This window comes from Phyllobates terribilis, unplaced genomic scaffold (assembly GCF_046119375.1).
Source record: "Phyllobates terribilis strain yellow unplaced genomic scaffold, ASM4611937v1 Scaffold_1__5_contigs__length_1240528914, whole genome shotgun sequence".
In the NCBI taxonomy this organism is placed as follows: Eukaryota; Metazoa; Chordata; class Amphibia; order Anura; family Dendrobatidae; genus Phyllobates; species Phyllobates terribilis.
Genome location: NW_027362761.1, coordinates 629,323,966 through 629,341,981, shown reverse-complemented (window position 1 = coordinate 629,341,981; position 18,016 = coordinate 629,323,966).

Genomic DNA, 18,016 nt, shown 5'->3' with positions numbered 1-18,016 from the left:
CCCCACGGCCCAGGGGGCGAGTCAGCTTTTGGCGTAGTCGGCAGGATTGTGACCAACCCGCCACAAACGGGTATTGCGTGCCTGAAAAGACTGCAGAGATTTCCTGCCATCCGGAGCCGTTTCCCGCTATCGGACGCCATCTTCAGGACGCCGCGCGGGAAGAAGAGGGGCATGGACGTCAAAAACGTGTGAGACTTGAAGCTCCGCCCTATGCTGAGACGCTGCGCAAGGTCCTGGAAGGGGAGAGAGCGACGCTGACGTTATCACCCCGCGACGCAAGGTCCTCATCCAGAGCATCGCGAGCGGAGCCGCGGCCTACAGAAGAGGATCGTCGGAAGGTAGGCCACGGTTAACTAGGGGGGAGGAAGATTCGGACGCGGAGGGACCCTCTACCACCAGCGTAGCCGCTGCAGCTGTGATGCCGTTTTCCATGCCCTATATCCTGGCTACCACAGTATGCTGGCGAGTCGCATACCTTGGGCGACTTTAAAGAAAGACTGTATAGCTTATTCAAGGTTTATCCCCTGACAGAAGAACAGAAAGTAAGCATACTAATAGGGCAGTTAACTGGTGCGGCCCAACGTGAGGTAAACTCTTGGAAAGCTGAGGAGAAAAGGACTGTAAAGGGGGTTCTGACCCGTCTGCGGGACACCTTTGACACCCGTACCTCAGCAGAAATCAAAGTGCGGTTCTATGGCTGTAAGCAGCGAGCCCAAGATAGTATCAGAGACTATGCCTTGAACCTGCAAGAAGCTCTGGGAACAATCAAGCAAGCTGACCCTGGCAGCGTGCAGGACACTGATAAACTGTTGACTGACCAGTTCATAGAAGGTCTGCTGTCCAGCGCCCACAGAACCCAGCTGTGCCTCATGGCCCTACAGAACCCCGATTTGACTTTTGCGCAGTTCAAAGATAGGGCCATCCGGGTGCTCCGAGAACCCGCACCAGGTGGCGCTGTGGTTTCCCGGCGCCCCGCCATCACTTTCCACCAGGGGGTGGCGCCCTACCCCGCAGACCTTGTGGGGGCTGATGCGCAGGCCCTAGATCCATCCCAGCCTGCAAACCTGCACCATCAGGTCCAAGAACTAACAAAGAGTGTGGCTGCACTGACCAGGACCGTACAGTCGTTGCAGATGGAACCGTCAAGACCAATCAAGTTGGCTTCCAGTCTGGAGGATGTCCCGTGGTGTCGACAGAGAAGGATCCCGTCATTCAGAGGGAGGCCCACCGACCGTTACACTGAGGATGGACAGCCGATTTGCCGCCGTTGCAGCCAGCCAGGACACATAGCCAGGTACTGTACTTTAAATGGGTCCGACCTGGGGCAGAGGGCCAACCCCCAGGCATAAGGTCATCAGGCCCGTCTAATTGGCGCGATAAGTACGTGGGGGGACGCCCGGTCTTACCCGTAGTGCTGGACGGTATCCTCATGAGTGCACTGCTGGACACCGGGTCTCAAGTGACTACCATCCCCTACGTACTTTTCAAGCGGTACTGGAGTGACACTGATATAACCCGTTATCCAGACGATGACTTAAGCATCATTGCCAGCAATGGCCAACCCGTGCCGCAGGTGGGGTTCAGAGAGGTGACCATCAAGATTGGTAAGGTTGAACTGCCGGCACAGGGAGTGATCATTGTGGACATTGACCGTCGTGAAAGTCACCCTAAAATAACCTTGGGTACTAATGTGATCGAAAACTGTCTTTCAGAAGTAATTGTGATTTTGCAGCAGGTGGCGATGAATGCGAGCTCCAGTCAACAGAGGGTCCTCCAGAAAGAGATAAGAGCCCTGATGAGACGGCAACAGATAGAACTGTCTGGTGGTGAGATCGGTAGCGTGAGGATAAGCGACCCGTTCCCCATTGCCATGCCTCCCAAAAGTGAAGGGAGTGGAACACCACATCCCCACGGGGAGTCACCCACCAATAAAAGAGAGACACAGACTTGTACCCCCTGCACATTATCAGAACGCAAAGGGCATGCTGAGAGAAATGAAAGAAGCTGGGGTCATTAGAGATAGCTGTAGCCCCTGGGCAGCTCCCTTAGTTTTGGTAAAAAAAAAAAGACGGTACCATGAGAATATGCGTGGACTATAGGAAGGTCAACCGTATCACCCATAAAGACGCGTACCCGTTACCTAGGGTAGAGGAGTCTTTAGCAGCCCTAAAATCAGCTAACTTCTTCTTTACTTTGGACCTTACTAGCGGGTACTGGCAGGTTCCTGTGGCAGAGGCTGACAAGGAGAAAACCGCCTTCACCACCCCGATGGGATTAAGTGAATTCAACTGTATGCCATTCAGGCTCTGCAATGCACCAGGGCCTTCCAGAGGCTGATGGAATGCTGACTAGGGCACCGAAACTTTGAGACGGTCCTACTCTACCTGGACGATGTTATTGTCTATTAACCACTTCGCACCAGAGCCTGTTTTTGCCTTCGTGACCGGGCCAATTTTTTCAATTCTGACCACTGTCACTTTATGAAGCAATTACTCTGGAACGCTTCAACGGATCCCCCTGATTCTGAGATTGTTTTTTCATGACATATTGTACTTCATGATAGTGGTAAAATTTCTTTGATATCACTTGCGTTTATTTGTGAAAAAATCGGAAATTTGGCGAAAATTTTGAAAATTTTGCAATTTTCAAACTTTGAATTTTTAAGCCCTTAAATCAGAGAAATATGTCACACAAAATACTTAATAAATAACATTTCCCACATGTCTATTTTACATCAGCACAATTTTGGAACCAAAATTTTTTTTTGTTAGGGAGCTATAAGGGTTAAAAGTTGACCAGCGATTTCTCATTTTTCCAACAAAATTTACAAAAACATTTTTTTAGGGACCACATCACATTTGAAGTCACTTTGAGGGGTCTTTATGACAGAAAATACCCAAAAGTGACACCGTTCTAAAAACTGCACCCCTCAAGGTGCTCAAAACCACATTCAAGAACTTTATTAACCCTTCAGGTGCTTCACAGAAATTTTTGGAATGTGGAAGAAAAAAATTAACATTTAACTTTTTTCACAAAAATGTTACTTTAGACCCAATTTTTTTTATTTTTACAGGGGTAACAGGAAAAAATGGACCCCAAAATTTTTTGTGCAATTTCTCTTGAGCGTGCTGATACCCCATATGTGAGGGAAAACCACTGTTTGGGCGCACGGCAGGGCTCGGAAAGGAAGGAGCACCATTAGACTTTTTGAATGTAAAATTTGTCTGAATAATTAGCAGACACCATGTTGCGTTTGGAGAGCTCCTGATGTGACTAAACAGTGGAAACCCCCCACAAATGACACCATTTTGGAAACTAGACCCCTTAGGGAACTTATCTAGATGTGTGGTGAGCACCTTGAACCCCAAGGTGCTTCACAGAAGTTTATAATAATCAGCTGTAAAAATAAAATTTTCACATTTTTCCCGCAAAAACGTTTTTCATTCCTTAATTTTGCATTATCAGAAGGGTAATAGGATAAATTGCACCATGAAATTTGTTGTGCAATTTCTCCTGAACACGCCGATACCCCATATGTGGGGGAAAACCACTGTTTGGGCGCACGGCAGGGTTTGGAAGGGAAGGAGCGCCTTTTGACTTTCTGAATGTAAAATTTGTCTGAATAATTAGCAGACGCCATGTTGCGTTTGGAGAGCCCCTGATGTTCCTAAACAGTGGAAACCCCCCACAAGTGACACCATTTTGGAAACTAGACCCCTTAGGGAACTTATCTAGATGTGTGGTGAGCACCTTGAACCCCAACGTGCTTCACAGAAGTTTATAATAATCAGCTGTAAAAATAAAATTTTCACATTTTTCCCGCAAAAACGTTTTTCATCCCTTAATTTTGCATTATCATAAGGGTAATAGGATAAATTGCACCATGAAATTTGTTGTGCAATTTCTCCTGAACACGCCGATACCCCATATGTGGAGGCAAACCACTGTTTGGGTGCACGGCAGGGCTCGGAAGGAAAGGAGCGCCATTTGACTTTTTGAATGCAAAATTTGTTTGAATAATTAGCGGACGCCATGTTGCATTTGGGGAGCCCCTGATGTGCCTAAACAGTGGAAACCCCCCACAAGTGACACCATTTTGGAAACTAAACCCCTTAGGGAACTTATCTAGATGTGTGGTGAGCACCTTGAACCCCAAGGTGCTTCACAGAAGTTTATAATAATCAGCTGTAAAAATAAAATTTTCACATTTTTCCCGCAAAAACGTTTTTCATCCCTTAATTTTGCATTATCAGAAGGGTAATAGGATAAATTGCACCATGAAATTTGTTGTGCAATTTCTCCTGAACACGCCGATACCCCATATGTGGGGGAAAACCACTGTTTGGGCGCACGGCAGGGTTTGGAAGGGAAGGAGCGCCATTTGACTTTCTGAATGTAAAATTTGTCTGAATAATTAGCAGACGCCATGTTGCGTTTGGAGAGCCCCTGATGTTCCTAAACAGTGGAAACCCCCCACAAGTGACACCATTTTGGAAACTAGACCCCTTAGGGAACTTATCTAGATGTGTGGTGAGCACCTTGAACCCCAACGTGCTTCACAGAAGTTTATAATAATCAGCTGTAAAAATAAAATTTTCACATTTTTCCCGCAAAAACGTTTTTCATCCCTTAATTTTGCATTATCATAAGGGTAATAGGATAAATTGCACCATGAAATTTGTTGTGCAATTTCTCCTGAACACGCCGATATCCCATATGTGGGGGAAAACCACTGCTTTGGTGTACGGCAGGGTTCGGAAGAGAAAGGAGCGCTATGTTGGCTGGGATAGGCAGCAGACACCATGTCACATTTGAAGAGTCGCTGACATGCAGAAACAGCAGAAACCCCCACAAGTGACCCCATTTTGTAAACTGCACCTCTCAAGGAATTCATCTAGGGAAGTAGTGAGTATTTTTTAATTTTTTAATTTATACCATTGGGCAGTGAAAAAAGCATAATTATATTCTTACCACAAAAAAATGTTTTACCCTCAGATTTTACATTTTCACACAGGGCAATGGGTAAAAATGGTGCCGAAATGTGTCACACAATTTCTTCTAAAAGTGCCAATACCCCATATGTGGCTGTATCGTACCGCTCAGCCATACGGCGAGATCTGGGGGGGACGGAGTGCTATTTGACAATTGGAGAACAAATTATTGTAGAATAGGCATTTGGATTTGGGAGCACAAAATTTTTTGAATTTCTTTTGGGGGGCAAGGGCCATTTCGCTTTTCCAGAGCCTTTCTGCTACCAGTAACTTGGAAGTCCCTTATATTTTTAACAGATGACGGACCTGAGTGGGGACTAGCTTTTTTTGAGGACTAAGTTGAAGCTTTTATTGGGAACATTTTACGTAACATTTATCCGGCGCTCTAGGCTGAGCACTTACATCAGGGTTTCCATCTAAATTTCCAAGTGATGTAATTCAGATGAAACCCCTGCGGGATCCATTCACTGTAATGAGGCAGCAGAGTTACTCTGGACTCCGTCTGGCCTCTGTTTAGCGGTGTCCTTTTTTTCAGAAGTGCACAAAACTGTGGCCAACCGCACTTTTATGCACGCCTAAAACAAATGACACCGTGGGATCCCAGGCTAGACGGCGTCCACAGTGGCCTATATCTGCCTCATTACAGGGAATCTTCCGTCATGGGTTCCGGCTGAATCACATATTTCAGAGATTTACATGGAAACTCTGGCGTAAGTGCTCAGCGCAGAGCGCAGGATAAATGTGTGCCGAGAAATACTGCGATCTTTGGGAGACATAATAAACAAATCAGTAGCAGGTGAAGAATTGGTTTTATTTATTTTTTTACGCCGTTCCTAGTGTGATATAACTGATTAGATTACTTTATTCTTCGGGTCGGTGCGATTACAGAGATACCAGATTTATATCGGGTTTTTATGACTGACAGCTGTCACACACTAAGAGACGCTTTTTTTTTGCAAAATCTAGTTTTTGCATCGCCATATTTTGAAAGCTATAATTTTTCCATATTTCGGCCGACAGAGTCATGTGATGGCTTGTTTTTTGCGGGACGAGTTGACATTTTTATTGGTACCATTTGTGGGTACGTGACATTTTTTGATCGCTTTCTATTCCGTTTTTTTGGGAGGTAAAATTAACAAAAACCAACAATTCAGGAATTGTTTTTTTTTTTATGCCGTTCTGCGTGTGGTAAAAGTGATCAGGCAGCGTTATTCTTCGGGTCAGTACATTTACAGCGATACTACACTTACTGTATATTTTTTTATGTTTTGGCGCTTTTACACAATAAAACAATTTTAAAGAAAAAATATTTTTTTTGCATTGCTTTATTCTGAGCGCTATAACTTTTTTATTTTTCGGCTGATGGAGCTGTATGGTGGCTTGATTTTTGCAGAACAAGATGACGTTTTCAGCGGTACCATTTCTATTTCCATTTTGCTTTTTGATCGCATTCTTTTCCACTTTTTGTTTGGCGATATGAGGAAAAAGCATAGTTTTTTGCTCCGTTTTTTATTTATTTTTATTACGGTGTACACATAAGGAGTTAATTAGTGTGACAGTTTTATAGCTCGGGTTGTTTCGAACGCGGCAATACCAAATATGTGTACTTTTTTTATTTTTGCATAAATATACGGATTTATCGGTTTAATATTTTATTTATTTATTTTTATTTATTTTGTATTTTTTTTTTAACAGTTTTAAAACATTTTTTTTTACTTTTTTTTACATTTTTACTTAGTCCCTGTATGGGACATTAATTTTTATTTTTCTGATCCCTGATCTCATGTAATGTAATAGACATATATTACATTACATGAGATCTTCACTGACTCTTTCAGTCAGTTTCCTGTCTGGCATCAGCTACATACAGGCTGAAGTCAGACAGGAAGGACACCATATATGGCAGAGCTGGAGGCGGTCATGTGACCTCCAGCTGCCATAGCAACGCCAGGTCCTGGAAGGTATAAGGGGGGCCGTCGGAGAGGTAAGTGGACGACCCCCTCTCCTCCTGCTGTCTTCTATATGCCGTGATCACTATAGATCACAGCATATAGAAGACAGCAAAGGGTTAACATCACTGGGACCTGATCTAATCAGGTCCCGATGATGTACCCTGTCAGAGCTAACGCTCTGCACCGCTCTCACAGCGCTTGCAGGACCCAGGGGGTCCTGAGCACTGCGAGACCACCCACCGTTTTTAAACGTCCGCGCTGCACAGAGCCCAGGCAGCGCGGACGTTTATCTACAGTGGGCGGTCGGGAAGCGGTTAAAAGACCTACTAGGACCATCTAAAGCACCTGGCCGAGGTGTTCGAAGCCCTGGCAGGCTATGGCCTGAAGGTGAAACCCTCAAAGTGTCACCTGTTAAAACCGAAGGTACAGTACCTAGGGTACGTGGTGAGCGCTGAGGGAGTAGCCCCCGACCCCGACAAGGTCACAGTAATCAAGAGCTGGCCAAGCCCCTCTAACATCAAAGAAGTGAGGCAATTCCTCGGGTTGGTAGGCTACTACCGAAGGTTCATCCCCGGGTTCACTAAGATGGCAGCCCCTATGCAAGACCTCCTGATAGGGCAATCTAAGACCAGAAGCCAAAAGCCACCCTTCAAGTGGGACAAGCCGGAAGAGGAGTCGTTCCGACAGTTGAAGATGGCCCTCACGGGGGATGAGATCCTGGCCTACCCTGATTATGGCCAGCCTTTTATTCTCCACACCGACGCCAGTAATGTGGGGCTGGGAGCCGTACTGTCGCAGAACCAACAGGGCAGAGAAAGGGTGATCGCGTACGCCAGCCGGAAGCTGAGGCTCACTGAAAGAAACCAGGAGAATTACAGCTCCTTCAAGCTAGAATTCTTGGCAGTGGTGTGGGCCGTCACAGAACGGTTTAAGCATTACCTGGCCTCCGCAAAGTTCACTGTGTACACGGACAACAACCCGCTGACACACCTGGACAATGCAAGACTTTGTGCCCTAGAACAGCGGTGGATGGCCCGGCTATCCAATTATGACTTCACAATCAAATACCGGGCCGGCAGAACCAACGCCAACGCAGACGCCCTATCAAGAATGCCCCACCTACCTGAAGGAGAAGACGACTCGGAAGAGCTGGAGGAAGTAGAGCTCCCTGCGTTCCACCGGTATGGGGCCACTCAGTACTCTCACCGGGTAAGAGACAAAGACCTAACCACCGTCATGTTCAACCCCTTACCCCACCACGGCTGGGCCGAAACGCAAGATAGTGACCCTGCAATTCGCCTGGTGAAAGACCTGTTAACCCAGGCAGACGCTAGCCCTGGATTGGATGCTCCAGAGGGAGCCAAGCAGTTGTGGAAGGAGAAAAGCAGGCTATTCCTCTATGAAGGTAAGCTGTGCAGAAGGCTTGTCAACCACCGGACGCACGAGCTGACCTGGAAGGTAGTGGTCCCAAGGCGAGATGCGGCAATGGTCCTGGAGGCCTACCATGACAGAGCGGGACACTTCGGGCGGAAGAAACTGGAGTTCTTACTGAGAGAGCGGTTCTACTGTGGATCGGTATGAGAGGGGCCATAGAGAACTGGAGCAGGGACTGCGGCCCATGTCACCTCAGAAGGAAGGACCGTACCAGCCAGAAGACACCCTTGAGGCCCATCGTCACCAGGCAGCCTCTTGAGCTGGTAGCTCATGTGAAGTTGGCTCCAGCCGGTCCGGCTACATCTATGCCCTCACGATTGTGGACCATTACTCCTGGTTCCTGGTGGTGGTTCCTGTTAAAGACCTGACAGCCCAAACAGCGGCCAGAGCCTTCCAGCAACATTTCTGCCGTCCAAACGGGTATCCGGAACAGGTCTTGACAGATCAAGGTCCAGCGTTTGAGGCGGAAGTCTTCCAGGAGTTCTGCAACCTCTACGGCTGTAGGAAGATTTGGACAACGCCTTAGCACCCGCAAACCAACGGGCTGTGAGAAAATGAATAATATCATCATTGATCTCCTCAAGACGTTGCCCCTGGAAGAACGCAGCCTGTGGCCGGAGAAGCTGCCAGACCTGATTGACTTGTACAACCATACCGCGGTGAATGCTACAAATTGCACCCCGGCTTACCTGATGCGGGCAAGACCAGGTAAGCTGCCGATAGACCTGGAGATGGGAGTCCTGACACCCGAGGACACCTCCCCAGAAGCGGACTGGGATACGGAACGGCGGCTACAGTACAAGAAGGTACAGGAGAGTGTGGAGAGGAGTCTGGCTCAAGCGAGAGAAAAGCAAGAGAGGCTCTTCAACCAACACGCCCCTGCTGGCCCCCTGGAACCTGGTGAGCAGGTCCTGAAGTGCAAGAGAAGGCTTCACAAGCTGGACGAACAGTGGGAGAGAGACCCGTACACAGTACTGCAGTCCGACCACGACAACCCGAAGGTATGTGTGATTACCAAGGATGGAGGAGAAACCACTAACACCGTCTCCAGAGACCACCTAAAATGGTGCCCCGAGCAACTGCAGAGTCCAAGTGGAGATCAAGCTGACCTTGAACCCGCAGAGGACAAGGAAGAAATGATCAGCACCATTCTCGGAGAGTTCCCCCGGACCCGGACTCAGATAAATGACGCGATAGTGGTACCCGTCCTACACTTCCTTCAACCTACCCAGCAGGAGCCTACAGGAGAGCAGGAAGAACAAGCGGAACAAGCAGCGCCGGAGGCAGAAGGACCCATGCCAGCAGCCCAAGAGAGTCAACGCTCTGCTGACAGTGAGCCTGCCATGCCTGCGGTAAGCCAAAGAACCCGCAGACAGCTGCCTGCCCTGCCTGTGAACCCAGCTAGTAGCTGTACCATAAATGATAGTGGGGAAAGCCAGGGTAGACCACCACCAAACAGTGGGTTACGGAGGTCAATCGGAGCACTACTGGTCAAATACCAGCTCGCTGGAAGATCTAAATGCACAGTGTATATATTTAATGTTTTATGTTTGTACCCTGGGTATTAATACTGTTTTCCAGCTTTCCTAGATACAATGGACTGACAGGTTATGGACAGTAAATAACCGGAACTACCATGTAGATAGTTGCACCTGGTGCCCTCTTTCGACGATGACCACGGAAGAAAAACCTGTCCGGCGTGGCCCCCTTGTGGTCGAAAGTAGTTAGCTTTTACCTTGCTGCCACGCCCAAGGCCAGGAACTTGGGGTTTATAGGGACAGGTCCCCACATTGTGGAAAACTATACCTAGTTGGGTGATATGGACACCCGGTCACGGAAGCGCCGTGACCTTAAGGACAAAATGTACTTGTATATATGTTATGTTATTGTTTCTACCTTGTATTTGTGTTTCCTGTTAGTCCCGGAGTACTAAATTTTACTAGGGGGGAATGTGTCACCCCAGGCCTGGATGCCACAAATATTAAAGGCTGTGTCTGAGAGCAGGAGGGAGGTTCCCTGTTCAGGTACAATTAGCATACAGCACCTCCTGTCCCAGGCCAGTAGGGGGAGCTGGCTGCCCCTATAAAACTGGAACTGAGGGCAGGGTTAGGGAGAAGTGGACGACCTAGCTCAGGACTGAGACTAGTCCCAGAGAAGTAGGGACAGTTCAGCTGTAGCCGATAAGTCCGTGAGGCAGAGGAGAAGCTGCGAGCCAGGGACAGAGGCGACTAGAGCCGGTCCTGGCTGAGAGAACTACACTACCGGACATTGGGGTCCGAGGATGTCAGGGTTGCAAGCCCAGAAGCAGAGAACCAACCCGCGAGGGATTTCAGGTCCCTTGGCCTAAGAAGCCTGGAGGCTCCGCCACACAGAGGGACCAGTACAGCACGGAGAAGCAAAAGGTACCTAAGGCCCGAGTCGCAAGCCATACAGGCGAAGTACACGGCCAGCTCAGGGACGTGGGCTATTACAACACGAAAAGGGGGATAGTCAGCAAGGGCAGAGAGAGAACGGTAGGCCTTCACACTCACCCTGACCAGTGGGGCTCGCCCGAATGCTCTCAGACACCCAGGCCCATTCCTACCCTGTGCTGCACACCAACATCAGCCTCAGCGGTCTGCCTTGCAGTGGCTGTCATCCCTGACCGAAATCCACGGGTGGCGTAGGTGGACATTCATAACTCTACAAATAGACTGCCACAGCATTTGGTCTGACCACCCTGAGCCACGGGATCGGGTTGCCACTACTACCCCCATCATCGCACTGAAGCCCGGTTCCGGGTGCCCCACGGCCCAGGGGGCGAGTCAATTTGCCCTTCACGACCTTGGACGTATCCATACGTCATGGAAGGGAAGGCTATGTCCTGAAGATTCTGCACGCACAGGAGTTGTGTGCGCGCGATTGCCACCGGGTGTTCATCTGATATAACAGTTGACACCCGGTTCTCACTGCTAAGAGCGGTCTCTGGCACTTTAACCCCATAAATGCTGCGATTAATATTGATCACAGCATTTAGAAGGCAGGGAGAGGGAGGTTGCTCGCTCTCCCCTCCGATCCGCGCTCCTGCAAAGTCATTGCGAGGGCCCGATCGTTGCCATGGTGACCTGAGCTCGTCATGACAACATCCGGATCAACATCCAGGCTACGGCAAGCCCCTTAGACCATGCTCAGATTATGGTCTAAGAGGCTTGTGTCAGTGCACCACTGCACAACTGACAGATAAAGCACTGTAATTAAGGTTGAGCGAGTATGTTCTGTACGAGTATGTTCTGTCTGAGTATGCTCGGGCCGAGCTCCGAGTATTTACAGCTGCTCAGTGATATGTTTGAATCCCTCCCGTGTGCATGATTTGCGACTGCTTGACATCTTTATTACATGTGAGGAATGTGTAAGAAACAGACATTCCTCACATGTAATAAAACTGTCAAACAGTTGCAAATCATGCACACAGGAGCGATTCAAACATATCACCGAGCAGCTGTAAACACTCGGAGCTCGGCCCGAGCATACTCGGCGAAAGGGTTAATAGAACATACTCGCTCAACACTAACTGTAATGCTTGGGCATGCTTTATAACAGCGATCAAAGTGAAAGTCCACTTGATGGACTAAGTCGAAAGATTTTTTAAAAAGTTTAAAAAATTTGTAAAAATGTAAAAAAAAAAAAATAGTGAAATAATAATTAAAAATTACATTAAACCAATAAATAAGTATTTTTATGTAAAAAAAAAACCAAAAAAGTAAACATATTTGGTATTGCCGCGACCCGACCTATAAAACTGTCAAACTAGTTAACCCCTTTAGTGAACACAATAAAAATAAATATTTTAAAAAAGAGGCAAAAGCTATGCTTTTTTATCATACTGCCGAACAAAAAGTGGAATAAAACAACAATCAAAAAGACGAATGTAAATAAAAATGGTATAGCTGAAAATGCCATTTTGTCCGGCAAAAAGCAGGTTGCCAAACAGCTTCATCAGGAAAAACATAAAAAAGTTATAGCTCTCAGAATAGAGTAATGCAAAAATAATTATTTTTTCTATAAAATAGTGTTTATTGTTTACAAAATAGAGTCACTGATAGGGGTTTTTCACTGTTTAGGCACATCAGGGGCTTTCCAAATGCGACATGGCGTCCACTCTCGATTCCAGCCATTTTTGAGTCCAAAAAGTCAAACTGAGCTCTTTACCTTCCGAACCCTGCCATGTGCCTATAGAGTAGTCTTCTCCCACATATGGGGTATCAGCAGGGCCAGCATCAGCACTTGGGCAAGCGGGGGTGCTCACTCACCGTTAGGGACCCTGGTGCGCTATGGGGCCAGTGAGTCGGGGGAGCATGGTGCCAGCATTCGCGAGTGAGCCCCCATGCTTTGTTCAGGGCCCTGGCATTTATACTTACCTCATCTCAATGCTCTGCAGCTCCGGTGTCTTCCGTGTCTTCTGACACTGTGATGTGTCAGGGCAGAGGGCGCAATGACATCAGTACACTGCGCCCTCAGCTCTGACAGTGCAGAGAGTCAGAAGACGCTGAGGAGTCCTGACCTGCCACCAGCAATGAAACGTGAGTATTTATTTATTTTTTTTAAATGTATGGAGCATTATATGGAGCCCATTCTCTATGGAGCATTATATGGGGCCCATTCTCTATGGAGCGTTATATGGGACCCATTTTCTATGGAGCATTGTATGGGGCCCATTCTCTATGGAGCATTATATGGGGCCCATTCTCTATGGAGTATTATATGAGGCCCATACTGTTTGGAGTTTTATATGGGGCCCATTCTATATGGAACATTATATGGGGCCCATTCTCTATGGAGCATTATATGGGGCCCATTCTCTATGGAGCATTATATGGGGCCCATTCTCTATGGAGCATTATATGGGGCCCATTCTCTAAGGAGCATTATACGGGGACCATTCTCTATGGAACATTATATGGGACCCATTCTCTATGGAGCATTATATGGGGCCCATTCTCTATGGAGCATGTGCCCAGAGGCATAGCTAAGGGTTGGGTTCAGGGGGGGCAAAACTTCTGAGTGGGCCCCTAACCATGTAACCCTGATTACAAATATGGTGGTGCACCCTAATAGTGGAAGTAGGAGAACTTCAGCAGATGACCGTGCTGTTGCTAAAAGAAATCTTTATACAATGATTAACACTGATATTACTGCCATACTGTGTTGACCATATAGTAGTAGATACCAGTATTGCAGAGCATATAAGAGATTACAGTACAGATATATATAGTACCTTACAGGTGACGTCCTTTCTGCTAGAGTCATTCACTTTTCCCGTCTTTTCCACCTGTCCCAGACCGATATAACGACTTCTCCAGCCACAGCTCATCTGCAGAGATCACAACAAAGACACATATGACTTCTCACATTTCAGGCACCAGCCCCATCTATCCCAACCTGCACAAACCCCTCATCCTGCTGATACCCCAATGCTGAGCCGCTGCTGCTGAATGTGTCCCTATTACTGATCCTCTTAGTATCCCAAATAATAAAGCCCACCACTGTGCCCCCTCATAATAATGCTAACACTGTGCCTCTTACAAAGTAAAATCCCCCCTTTGTGCTCTCTAGATGGTAAAACTACCCCTTTAAAATATTACTGCCCTGTGCAAGTGCCCTAGAAAACAGTGCCCACATTTTGCCCCTAAAAGTAATAATGCGTCAGGTGCACCGTTGACGGCCACAATACCGTAAGTGCCCCTATAACAATAATGATTCTTAAGTGCCCACTTAACATTTAATAATGTCCACTGATTCCCCCATGTACAGTAATAATGACCCATGAGTCCCCAGCATTGTTTATGTGGTCGGTTAGTCATGTGACTACATGTATGTTATTTGCATGTGTTGACTAGACTCTCACAGCTTGTCTCAATTCTCTTGTATTGAGAGAAGCTAGTCGACATATGCAAATAGCATACATGTGGTCACATGCCCGCCCGATCCCACTGTTGAAATTGGGGGCTCATGACAGCAGGCGCACCATACCCTGTCATGATTTGCCCGTCTGCAGTCACATAGAGTGACTGCAGACTTTTATCCCAAGCCCGCACAACCCCTTTAATAACTTTATACAAATAATAAGCTGCTTATTATGAAATTATTATTAAAGGGATTGTCTAGTCTGAAGCTACAAGTCTGCTGTGACTATGTGACTGCAGACTTGTGAATCCTCACATTGCATGCACAGCACACTGTCTAGGCTCTCTGGTTCGGGGAGCGGGTTGTCATGAGACCTCAAGTATGCGATTTGCATACACCTGGCCACATTCCGACTAGACTGTTTCCGGTCTTGCTCAATACACTTGTATTGAATGGGGCCGCGAAGTTGGAATGGGGCCAGGAGCATGTAAATCACATACTTAAAGGGGATTTCCCACGAACAAAAGTACATTTTAATCAATAGTTACTGTAATAATAATCATTTCTACAATTGGATGTATTTATAAAAATGTTCCTGTGCTGAGATAATCTTATAAACGTTCCCCTGCTGTGTACTGTGTAATGGTTGTGTCTGACCGTACAGAAACATAGTCTGATTGTACCACACCTCCTGGGCAGGGGAGGAAGCAAAAGAGCGTAATGTACAGACATTACAGCCGGGGAGCACAGCTGATTCTTTCTTTTAAGTAAAACATTGTTTAAAATGGACAGGGAAATGTTTTACCTCACAGAAAGAATCATCTGTGATCCCGTGCTATAATGTCAGTATACTCTTTTGTTTCCCACCCTGTCCAGGAGATGTGGTATGATCAGACCATGTTCCTGTATGGTCAGACATTACACAGTACACAGCAGGGGCACATTTATAAGATTATCTCAGCACAGGAACGTTTTATTTAAACACATCCAATTGTGGAACTTATTATTATTCCAAGATCTATTGATTAAAATCAACTTTGGTTCATGGGAAAAACCCTTTAACCCCTTAAGCCTCGGAGCATTTTCCGTTTTTGCATTTTCGTTTTTGCTCCCCTTGTTCCCAGAGCCATAGCATTTTTATTTTTTGGTCAATATGGCCATGTGAGGGCTTATTTTTTGCGGGACGAGTTGTACTTTTCAACGCCATTACTAGTTTTACCATATCGTGTACGGGAAAACGGGAAAAAAATTCCAAGTGCGGTAAAATTCAAAAAAAGTGCAATACCACAGTTGTTTTTTTTTTTTTACCACGTTCACTGAATCCTAAAACTGACCTGCCCTTCTTATTTTACAGGTCATTACGAGTTCATAGACACCAAACGTGTATAGGTTCTTTTATATTTAAGTGGTGAAAAAAATTCCAAAATTTGGTAAAAAAAAAAAAAATAGCGCCATTTTCCGACACCCATAGCGTCTCCATTTTTCGTGATCTGGGGCTGGGTGAGGGCTTATTTTTTGTGCGCCGGGCTGACATTTTTATTGATAAAATTGTGGGGTAGATCCGATGTTTTGATCGCCCGTTATTGCATTTTATTGCAATTTTGCGGCGACCAAAAAACGTAATTCTGGCGTTTAGAATTTTTTTCTTGTTACACCGTTTACCGATCGGATTAATTATTTTTTTATATTGATAGATCGGGCGATTCTGAACGCGGCGATACCAAATATGTCTATGTAGGTTTTTTTTTTTAATATTTTATTTTGAATGGGGCGAAAGGGGGGTGATTTAAACTTTTATATTTTTTTACTTTTTTTTATATTTTTAAAAACTTTTTTTTTTTACTTTTTGCATGCTTCAATAGTCTCCATAGGAGACTAGAAGCAGCAACTGTCCGATCGGCTCTGCTACATACAGGGGACGAGCAGGTCCCCTGCATGCAGCAGAAATGGTCCTGTGCTATGAGCGCCGACCAATAGGTGGCGCTCATAGCGACCAGATCATGACAACCACAGGCGTCTGCTGCAGACCTTGGGTTGTCATGCCCACCCATCGGTGATCCGCGATCACGTGACGGGGTCGCCGATGGGCGGGGCTTATGCCGCGCTACCCGGAAGCGCGCGTTAAATGCCACTGTCGGAGATTGACAGCGGCATTTAACATGTTAACAGCCGCGGGTGGATCGCGATTCCACCCGCGGCTGTTGCGGGCACATGTCAGCTGTAATAATCAGCTGACATGTGCTCCGTTCAGTGCGGGCTCAGCGCCGGAGCCCTCACTGAACGGGGGGTACGCAAATGTGCGTACCAATACGGCAAGCGTTGTTAAGGGGTTAAGGTCACATGACAACCCGCTCCCCGAACCAGAGAGCCCAGACAGTGTGCTGTGTGTGTAATGTGAGGATTCACAAGTCTGCAGCCACATAAAGTAACTACAAAAGACAAAAAATATATCTCATACCCTACCATCATTATACAGTTATATGAAAAAGTTTGGGCACCCCTATTAATCTTAAGCTTAATGTTTTTTAAAAATTGGTGTTTTTGAAACAGCTATTTCAGTTTGATATATGTAATAACTGTTGGACACAGTAATGTTTCTGCCTTGAAATGAGGTTTATTGTACCAACAGAAAATGTGCAATCTGCATTCAAACAAAATTTGACAGGTGCATAAGTATGGGCACCCTTATCATTTTCTTGTTTTAAACACTCCTACCTACTTTTTACTGACTTACTAAAGCACTTTTTTTGGTTTTGTAACCTCATTGAGCTTTGAACTTCATAGCCAGGTGTATGCAATCATGAGAAAAGCTACTTAAAGTGGCCACTTGCAAGTTGTTCTCCTGTTTGAATCTCCTCTGAAGAGTGGCATCATGGGCTCCTCAAAACAACTGTCAAATGATCTGAAAACAAAGATTATTCAACATAGTTATTCAGGGGAAGGATACAAAAAGCTGTCTCAGAGATTTAACCTGTCAGTTTCCACTGTGAGGAACATAGTAAGGAAATGGAAGAACACAGGGACAGTTCTTGTTAAGGCCAGAAGTGGCAGGCCAAGAAAAACATCAGAAAAGCAGAGGAGAAGAATGGTGATATCAGTCAAGGACAATCCTCAGACCACCTCCAGAGAGCTGCAGCATCAACTTGCTGCAGATGGTGTCACTGTGCATCGGTCAACTATACAACGCACTTTGCACAAGGAGAAGCTGTATGGGAGAGTGATGCGAAAGAAGCCGTTTCTACAAGCACGCCACAAACAGAGTCGGCTGAGGTATGCAAAAGCACATTTGGAGAAGCCAATTTCTTTTTGGAAGAAGGTCCTGTGGACTGATGAAACCAAGATTGAGTTGTTTGGTCATACAAAAAGGCGTTATGCATGGCGGCAAAAAACCACAGCATTCCAAGAAAAACACTTGCTACCCACAGTAAAATTTGGTGGAGGTTCCATCATGCTTTGGGGCTGTGTGGCCAATGCCGGCACCGGGAATCTTGTTAAAGTTGAGGGACGCATGGATTCCACTCAGTATCAGCAGATTCTTGACAATAATGTTCAAGAATCAGTGATAAAGTTGAAGTTACGCAGGGGATGGATCTTTCAGCAAGACAATGATCCAAAACACCGCTCCAAATCTACTCAGGCATTCATGCAGAGGAACAATTACAATGTTCTGGAATGGCCATCCCAGTCCCCAGACCTGAATATCATTGAACATCTGTGGGATCATTTGAAGAAGGCTGTCGATGCTCGGCGACCATC